General features: G+C 39.6%; 1 pseudogene; it reads right to left on the reverse strand.

The window, feature by feature from the left end:
* Nucleotides 1-7,400: 7,400 nt before the first annotated feature.
* Nucleotides 7,401-8,447, reverse strand: LOC127184397 (protein arginine N-methyltransferase 1-like; annotated as a pseudogene).
* Between the last annotated feature and the right edge of the window lie 1,557 nt (nucleotides 8,448-10,004).

Consider the following 10,004-nt stretch of genomic DNA (forward strand, 5'->3'; position numbering starts at 1 on the left):
AGAAAAGAAACAGGCATCTCAAGAATAATAGTAAAATAAAATAAAATAGAATAAAGTCAGACAAAAAAAACTTGGAATAGGACAAACTAAACAAACAGAAGAAAAAGAGCCAAATAAAAAGCCTAAAAAGCCCAAGAAACACATCTAGATGCATTGACACATGTTATACACACAGGAATTTCATACAAACACAAAGCTAGAAGCCATAATATATACACAAAGAGCCTAGAAGAAACAAAACAAAAAAAAAAACAAAACAACAAACAAAAATGCCCTCACAGAATATCAGAGAAATGTCCTCCAAAGCTGCCATTGAGTTTGTATTGATTGGACTTCTACTGATAGACTCAGGGCCTGCCCTTAAGAGTAGTTTGTATTCCCAGTGAGACTTCACTGAAAAATAATTAATTTTCATTTGCAAGTATTTATCACCTGGAGATAGCTTTTACTGTATAGTACGGACGGGGTTTGTGCCCACTTCCCCTCTCAGCACTAGTACCCTATCTGGCCCAGACCCGTGCAGGCCCTGTGCAGACTACCACAGTCTCTCTGTGTTCACATGTTCATTGGTCCTGCTGTGCTTAGAAGGCATTGTTTCCTTGTTGCTCCCCATCCAGCCTCTGGCTTATACAATCTTCCATCCTCTTCTTCTTCAATATTCCCTGATCCCTGAGGAGAGTAATTCGAAGGGGACTTCCATAAGGGCTGAGAGTTTCAAGATCTCTCAGTCTCTGCACATTGTCTCACTCTTTGTCTCTGTATTTGTTCCCATCTGTTTCAGGGAGAAGCTCCTCGGATGATGTCTGAGCAAAGAACTGATTTAGAAGTATAGTAGAATATTTTAAGAGTCATTTATGTCTATGCTTCTTCTGTAGAATAGTAATATTTGATTTTTCTCTTAGGTTCCTGGCTTACTCTGTCTCAGGTTCTTAGCCACCTGAGCAGTGTCAGGGATAGGTTCTATCTCATGGAGTTAAGACTTAAATCCCATTAGATGTTGGATGGTTACAACCACAATCTATGTGCCACTATTGCACTTACACATTTTGCAAAGAAGGTCATTATTGTAGATCTAAAGCTTTATAGTTGGGTTGGTGTTTGCCTTTCCCCTCTGTCAGTGTTAATAGTACTCCAAGTACAATAAACATTATCTGGTTCATAGGGGTGAAAGCTCTAGGCTAGCACCAGCTTGACTTCTTTGTTACCAAAGAGTGCTGTAGTGTTGTCTTCAACAATGGAGCTTTATTGGCAATTTGTGGAGAGCAACCAACAGCCTTAGAAATAGCTTGAGGTGTTTCTGGTCTCTGTGGGACCCCTTTAGCCACAATTCAGTTAGATGTAACACATTTCCAATAGTGGGAAGATTCATTGAGTAAAAAGTGATGTTGGTTGGGATTCCGTCTGACCCCATTATTTGGTGATTTCAGTTAGACTGTCTTCATAAAAGATATTTACATCACAAGGTCCAGGGGTGGCTGTGGTGGAACAGGAGCATTGATGAAAAAAAAAAGGGGGGGTCCAAAGGCCTTTGTTCTAGGCCTACAAAAGCTAAGAGCTGCTTGCTTCTAGTGTTTCTCTCTGCACATTTAACTCTTAGGGTTTTAGGCAGGCAACCTTCCAATTTGGGGCTGCTGGTCATGGTGAGAAACTCGGAGGGTTTTTAAATCTTAACTGTCAGGCTGATGGCTCTGGCTACTGTACTTTAATTTTTAATCTTTCATATGGGTAGCTTGCTATTTGGGGCTGCTGTTAGTGGTGATAAGAAAAAGAGAGACAGAGAGAGAGAGAGAGAGAGAGAGAGAGAGAGAGAGAGAGAGAGAGAGAGAGAGAGAGAGAGAGAGAGATTCACATATAGGGAGCTCCCACAGATAATTCATAAAAATAGATCAGACAGATCGATACATTTTTTTGATGAAGCAAGGGACCTCCACAAACGTTTATTTCTGTCTTGTGTTTTTATACAGTCTAAGACAATAGTTCTCTATGTATGAAAAATTTACCAGATTCAAAAACAGATACAAGCATTACATAAGAAAGGAGTTACAGTAGAACTATTGATTGTAAGTTCTTTCATTAGAACTATATCTAACTAGATACTTTTCCTCATTATAAGCAAAAAACAGTGGTTTAATCTATATGCTCATTATGAGTTCAAAGCAGAAGGGTTTTTTTGTTTTTTGTTTGTTTGTTTGTTTGTTTTTTTGTTTTTTTGAGACAAGATTTCTCTGTGTAGCCTTGGCTATCCTAGACTTACTTTGTAGACCAGGCTGGCCTCGAACTCACAGTGATCCACCTGCCTCTGCCTCTCGAGTGCTGGGATTAAAGGCGTGCGTCACCACCGCCCAGCTAAAGCAGAAGTTTTACCTTTTTTCTCTTTCTTTCTTTTCTTTCTTTCTTTCTTTCTTTCTTTTATTCTTTCTTTCTTTCTTTTGACAGGGTTTATCAGTGTACCCTTGACTGCCCTGTACTTGCTTTGTAGCCCAGGCTGGCTGGCTTTTAACTCAGAGAGATCTGTCTACCTCTGCCTCCCAAAGTGCTGTGGTTGCAAGTATATGCCACCACATCTGGCTTATCTTTTTCTTATTTTGTATGTACATTATGTATTCAAAGGATAGTTTTTATATCGAGGTTTTTTTTTAAAGAAACAGATGTCTGTCTTGTCTAACATAGCTGGCCATTTATTCTCTCTATATTCATAGGGTTCTTCTTATTGTGGTTTACACCTGTGCCTTAGGGTTGGCCATTGATTATTATATTATTGATTATTAATTTTTCCATCTTGCTTTCCCTCTTGGCATAAATCAAGTGATTCACAAAGCTTTTAGCTATTTTGAAGGAGGGTAGAAATTACTTGAATTAATTCAGGAATCATCATCAAGAATTATAAAACTATCTTCATAAGATTCTGCAGGAAATCTGTCCAACAGAGAGAGTAGCACATATGGAGCTAAAGGCGGTGAGGTATTTTCTATTCCATGTCAGGTATATGAGACAAGCACAGAAAGGCAGTATAGTAACAATAAGTAGTCCTGGGTCAAAATTTCTGGGGGTTTGCCTAAACCAGGATGCATCCATTTGTCAGCCATGCAAAAATGAGTGGGTGGCCTCTAGGAAGTGCACTTGCTTGCTTTTGCCAATCCAGCATGTAATTGATCCCAACATTCATATATATGTGTGTGTGTGTGTGTGTGTGTGTGTGTGTGTGTGTGTGTGTGTGTGTGCACATTAAGAATTTCTAATGTGTTAGGTTTCCATATGACCCCATAAATGTCCCTTAATTATAGCTCTGACTCTGTGTATTCCCTCCCTTAACCCCTCTCCCTCAACCTCCCTATTTCATTCTTCCTTCATTTCTTTCCCCTCATCATTCTTCATAATAATCTATTCTATTTCCCTTTCCTTGGGATAGATATCCCTTCCTACTAGTTCATTACTGATTATAGCTTGCTTATTGAAGAGTAAACAGCGAACATCCACATATAAACAAATATGCAGCATATTTGTCTTTGTGGGTCTTGGTTACCTCATTTTGGATCATTTTTTCTAGCTCCATTCATTTACCTGTGAATTTAACGATTATATTTTTAGCAGCTTAATAATATTTCATTGTGTGTGTATATATATATATATATACCGCATTTTCTTTATCCACTTGTTTCTTGATGAATATCTAGAATTCTTTCAATTTCTGGCTATTATGAATAGAGCAGCAATGAGCATAGTTAAGAAAGTGTCTCCGTAGTAGGGTAAAATATCTTTTGGTTGTATGCCCAAAAATGATATAGCTGGCTCTAGAGGTAGATCCATTCACAGCTTCCTGAACAACTGCTACACTGCTTTCCATAGTGGGTCTACAAGTTTGTGCTCCCACCAGCAATTGATGAGTATTCCCTTCACTTCACATTCTATATAGCAGGGCTGTCATTTATTTTACTGATCTTGACATTCTGTCTGGTGAAAGGAGAAATCTCAAAGTGTCTGTTTGACACTAAGTCACTTAGAAGAAAAAGTGGGGAAGAGCCTGGAACATATTGGCACAGGAGACTACTTCCTGAACAGAACACCAAAGGCCCAGGCCTTAATGTCAACCATTAATAAATGGGACCTCATGAGGCTGAGAAGCTTCTGTAAGGCAGGAGACACTGTCAAGAGAACAAAGCGACAGCCTACAGACTGGGAAAAGATCTTCACCAACCCTACATCTGACAAAGATCTAATATCCAAAATATATAAAGAACTCAAGAAATTAAACACCACCAAACCAAATAACCCAATTGAGAAATGGGGCTTGGAACTAAACAGAGAATTCTCAACACAGGAATATCAAATGGCTGAGACACACTTAAAGAAATGCTCAACCTCCTTAGTCATCAGGGAAATGCAAATCAAAACAACTGTGAGATTCCATCTTACACCCATCAGAATGGCTAAGATCAAAAACTCAAGTGACACCACATGCTGGCGAGGATGTGGGGAGAGAGGAAAACTCCTTCATTGCTGGTGGGAATGCAAACTAATACAGCCACTATGGAAATCTATCTGGTGCTATCTCAGAAAAATGGGAATAGAGCTTCCTCAAGACCCAGCTATTCCACTTCTTGGAATAAACCCAGAAGATGCTCCAGCACACAATAAGAAAAGTTGTTCAACCATGTTCACAGCAGCCTTGTTCATAATAGCCAAAACATGGAAACAGCCTAAGTGTCCATCAGTAGAAGAATGGATAAAGAAACTGTGGTACATATACACTATGGAATACTACTCAGCTATTAAAAACAAGGAATTCTCAAAATTTGTGGATAAATGGATTGAGCTAGAAGTTATCATAATGAGTGAGTTAACCCAGAAGCAGAAAGACTCAAATGGTATATACTCACTTATATCTGCATACTAGCCCAAGGGACATGTCCCATGGGCTTACCAGGAAACTGGGACAGAGGGGAGGACATCCTATTGGGACTCTAAACAAGAATAAATTAATAAAAAAAATTTTAAAAAAAGAATCCTCTATTTACAACTGCACCTCATTTTTAATTGGGTTGTTTGTGTTCTTGATGCCTGATATTTGAGGGAGTTCATATTTTCTGATATTAGCCTTCTTTTGGATGTATAGTTGGTAAAAATAAAACCAGCAACCAGAAATGCACATTGGGCAAACAAACCAGCATCTTTAACAAATTGTTCTGGTTAAACAGATAGGTGCAAACAGAAGTAAGCAAGTATACCCACATTTATCACCTTGCACAAACTCAATTCCAAATGGATCATAGGCCTCAACACAAGATCAGGTACACTGACTCTTTAGGGTTTTTTTTTTTTCTTCATTTTTTTTCTTCTTTTGATAATTTCATATCTGAGTACCCTATTAAGTAATTTTCATCCTTCCCTCTTGCCTCTCTAACTTCTCCAATTTTCCCATCCACTCCTTCCATATTCATGATTTCTTAAGACTGTATATTTAAATATATATACTCATTCTGAATCTGTTTACTGTTGCATCTATATACCTGTGTTTACAGTTGACCAAGTTGTCAAGTGTTTATCTCTTGGGGAGCTTATTCCTGAGAAAAACTGATGTTTCCTGCTTGTAGTGACTCTCTGTAGTTTTTCATCTAGGGGTCAAGATTTTTTGAAATGTCTCCTAGCAGCATTAGCAAGCCAGCTGAAGCTGTCATTGTGCAGTTCCTGTTGAGTCAACCATATTGTTAAGATATAAGGCTGCAGCTTCTCTCTCGTATCTAGGAGACATTATCTTTCACCAGGCATTCCTCTGGGTCTTGCAATCTCTTCACTTCTCTCCCATAATTTTTTTTTCAATTTGTTCACATCACATCCCTGTTGTCGCTCACTCCCTGGTTGCCTCCCAATAGCGTCCTCCCCCTATCCCATTCCTCCTGTCCCACTCCTCTATTCCTCAGAAAGCAGAACCCCTCCAGCTTTATCATCTGACCTCAGCCTATCAAGTCTCATTTGAACTGTCTGTATCCTATTCCTCTTTGGCTTGAGCATTAGGTATAGCAGTTGCAGTGTAGATAAGCAGATTGAGTTTGAGTACCATGTAGTCCCTCGATTTCTGTATTTTCATAAGTTGTAGATCTTTGTAATAATTTCCATCTGCTGTGGAATAAAAAGGACTAATTTGACGAGAAGTGAGAGCTATATTGGTTTAGAAAACTTACAGTAGTAGTTTTTCCTCTAAGGTAAATAACCACTCCAGTCATAGGTAGTTAACCATGTTTACAGGAGTTCATCAGGTCTTAAGTATAATTAGACAGCTGTTGGTTACCCCCAAGATTATAGTGCCACTATTGGATTATGGGCTGTCTTTTCAGTATAGATGTTTCTGTGATTCATGGCTTTTACATCTGGGCAGGAATATTGATTACTTTTCTCACTTGGCAGATTGCACAGCATTTCTAACACCATAAGAGCTAGCCCTCAGGCAAAAGGAATCCACATCATTTCCAGCATAAATTTTCCAAGTCTTATGTCAAAAGTGTGTGGTATCTTCAGTGATAGGGCTTTACCTTTAAGTTCTGTGAGTCAACAAAAAGTAATGACAATAGCCTATATTATTTTTGGTCAACAGCTTGTAGAGAGGTTTCTCTGTGATTCACACTGAAGATTTATTGAGATAATATATGACTCATAAGGGACCATAATCACCGCACATGACATAACCCAATTTTTACTGTATATGCATACTTAAATATATTGCACATACATTTTAAGTGAGCTTATAGAATAATACTTTTCAGGCATTCTTGATGTTACTTATCTCTTCTTCTTCCCATTTGTTCTAAATCACATCTCTCTAATGAAAGTCCTGACTAATCGTTCCCACATCTCCTTTCATAGTACCTGTGTCCTACTATCTCCCACTCTACAGCTCTTTCTCCATTATTCCACCAGTGACTACCTACTTTCCTAACTTCAGTGGTTACTTTAGGTTATGGTTTTAAATCTAAAGATTCAAGAGACAGTATCCAGAAATAAGAGAGCATGTAGTGTTTATGTTTGTTTTTCTAGGTCTAGTATATCTCACTCAGTAAACTATTTTCCTTTTCTTTATTTTAATTTTGCCAGCTGGGAATTTATTGGCATAAATGCTACCATATAAAACATAAGTTATAAAAACACAGTCATGGACCCAAGCATGGTGGCACAAGCCTGTAATCCCAGCACTTGGAAGCCAAAGGCAGGAGGATCTCTTGTAAGTGCAAGGCCAGCTTGATTTAAGAAGTAAGGCCAGGACGGCCAGGACTACAAGAGAAACCCTGTCTTGAAAATCCAAAAGAAAAAAGACAAAGAAAAACACAATCATGATGTACCCTCCCATCTCTCAGGCCCAGCCCCTGATCCTCAGACCTCTTCTGCAAGAGGGCCAGCCTGGCAACTCCTCAGCGCATCCAGTAGTCAGTGGAACAAGAATGCTCACACAACTGACCTTTGACGGCTAGGCAGATGGTAAAGTCCAGGTCATTATAGTTTGGCACAAGGCCAATGGTGCCAAGTATCTCTTCTCCAGTCTTCATGATTAGGTAGTCCTCATGTAGAGCACAGTCTGATTCCAGAGCATGTATGGGGACTCAGGACTGGTACAGAAGCCGGTCCTCTTGTGACACTGGGTGAACTCTCTGTTGAAGTAGGCCACCAGTGTGTGCATGTAGTCATTTCTCTTCACTAGCAGGCAGAGGGGGGAGGTGAAGGTCAGGTCCTTCACCAAGACTGTGCAGATATCCACTTCCTTTATGACACAGGCATTGGTGACAAGCTGCTTGGGTCCACCACATCCACTAGGGGCTCCTGGATGGCCACATCTTTGATTCAAGGCATATCAAAATCATATACATTCTACAATCAGTGGATCTTCTAGTTTTCATACTGTCAGACCTCAAGGGCTGTCACATAAAGGGCAGTCCGGTCTAGGAAGATGAGGCCATCGGGTGCCAGGCACTTGTCACAGGAACACAGCACAGTGTTGAGAATGGACTCACAGAAGAGCCACTAAGCCACCCATTCACTCATGACAATGTCCACCTTCACCAGAAACTCCATCTCTTCCACCTTGCCCTTGGTGGTCGTCACCACATGACCTAATTTGCTTGCTTTGACAATCTTCACAGCATAATCGGAGATACTGAAACACTCAATCCAAATAACCTTGCAGGTACCTGCCTTGGCAGGAAACCTGCAAAGGAAACCAGTGCCCAAGCTCACATCCAGCACCAACTTGTCTTTGAAGAGATGCCAATTGTGAAACATGGAGGTGCAGTATATAAGGTATGTACTTCATCCTTTAGCAGCACCTAGTAGTTGCCAAAGTGAGCATAGAAGTCAAAGTAGCAGTCTTTGGATGTCATGTCCTTAGCGTTCGGCTTCTCAGTACTTTCTTCTTGGCCACAGGAAACCTCCATGATGCAGTTTGGGGCCTCAGATGCCACCATCTTCACCCAAATACTCTGGCCTCCAAGACCTCCCCACTTCTCCCAATAAACGATTTTACAAAGACTGTCTGTGTATCCTAAAAATTGCATGACATATTTTCATTATAGTAGAATAAAATTCTATGTGCATTATGTATCACATTTTCATTATCCATTAATCACTTGATGGAAATTTAAGTTCTTTCCACTACTAAACTGTTGTGAATAGAGTGGCAAGGAATATGGCTGAGCAAGTTTTTCTGGAGTAGTAAAAAATAGTCCTTTGGTTTCTTACCATGAATGAATATATCTGGGTCATTTGGTAGATCTACTGTTTGCTCTTTGACAATTTTCCACACTGATTTCTTTGGTAGCTGCCCTAGTATGCAATTTTACCAATAGTACATGAGAGTTCTGCTTTCCCCATATCTCTTCACCATCATTTGCTTTTAGTTCAAATTTTCTTTTTGTTTTATTTTAATTTTATTTAACTAATTTATTTAGATTACAACAAAAATGTTATCCCCTCACTTGTATCCTCCCATTCCCTCTACCCTCTCCTTTCACACTATTCCCCTCCCATAGGTCTGTGACAGAAGGGGAACTCCTCCCCCACCATATGGTCACAGCCTAACGAGTCTCATCTTGGTAGCCAGCTTATCCTTTCTCTGAGTGCCACCAGGCCTTCCCACCAAGGGGAAGCAGTCAAATATGGAATACTAGAGTGCATGTCAGAGTCAGTCCCTGCTCTCCATGCAACCTCAGAGAATGTCCAGTCCGTTGGCTAGATCTGAGTAGTTCAAAGTTTACCGCATGTATTGTCCTTGGTTGGTGCAATAGTTTGAGCAGAACCCCTGGGTCCAAATCTGCCCATCATGATGTTCTTCTTGTAGGTTTCTAGGACCCTCTGGATCCTTCTATCTCCCCATTCTCCCATACTTCCCTTACCTAGAAAAAAAAAACAAATGATCATCTCCTTAGATGCAGAAAAAGAATTTGACAAAATCCAACACCCATTCATGTTTAAAGTTTTGGAAAGATCAGGGATACAAGTCACATACCTAACGTAATAAAGGTTATATACAGCAAGCCAATAGTCAACATCAAATTAAATGGAGAGATACTCAAACAAATTCTTTTACACTCAGGGACCAGACAATGCTGCCCACTTTCTCCATATCTCATCAATATATTTCTTGAAGTTCTAGCTAGAACAATAAGACAACAAAAGGAAATCAAGGGGATCTAAATGGGAAAGGAGGAAGTCAAATTATCCCTATTGGCAGATGATATGAGAGTGTACATAAGTGACCACCAAAATTCCACCAGAGAACTCCTACAGCTGATAAACACCTTTAGCAAAATGACTGGATACAAAATTAACTCTAAAAAGTCAGTAGCCTTCCTGTATATGAATTACAATCATTCAGAGGAAGAAATAGGGAGACTATGGCCTTCATGATAGCCACAAACAATATAAAATATCTAGGAATAACTCTAACGAAGCAACTGAAAGACTTGTTTGAAAAAACTTCAACACTCTGAAGAAGGAAATTGAAGATGACATCAGAAGATGGA

Source organism: Acomys russatus, chromosome 32 (genome assembly GCF_903995435.1).
Source record: "Acomys russatus chromosome 32, mAcoRus1.1, whole genome shotgun sequence".
Classification (NCBI taxonomy): Eukaryota; Metazoa; Chordata; class Mammalia; order Rodentia; family Muridae; genus Acomys; species Acomys russatus.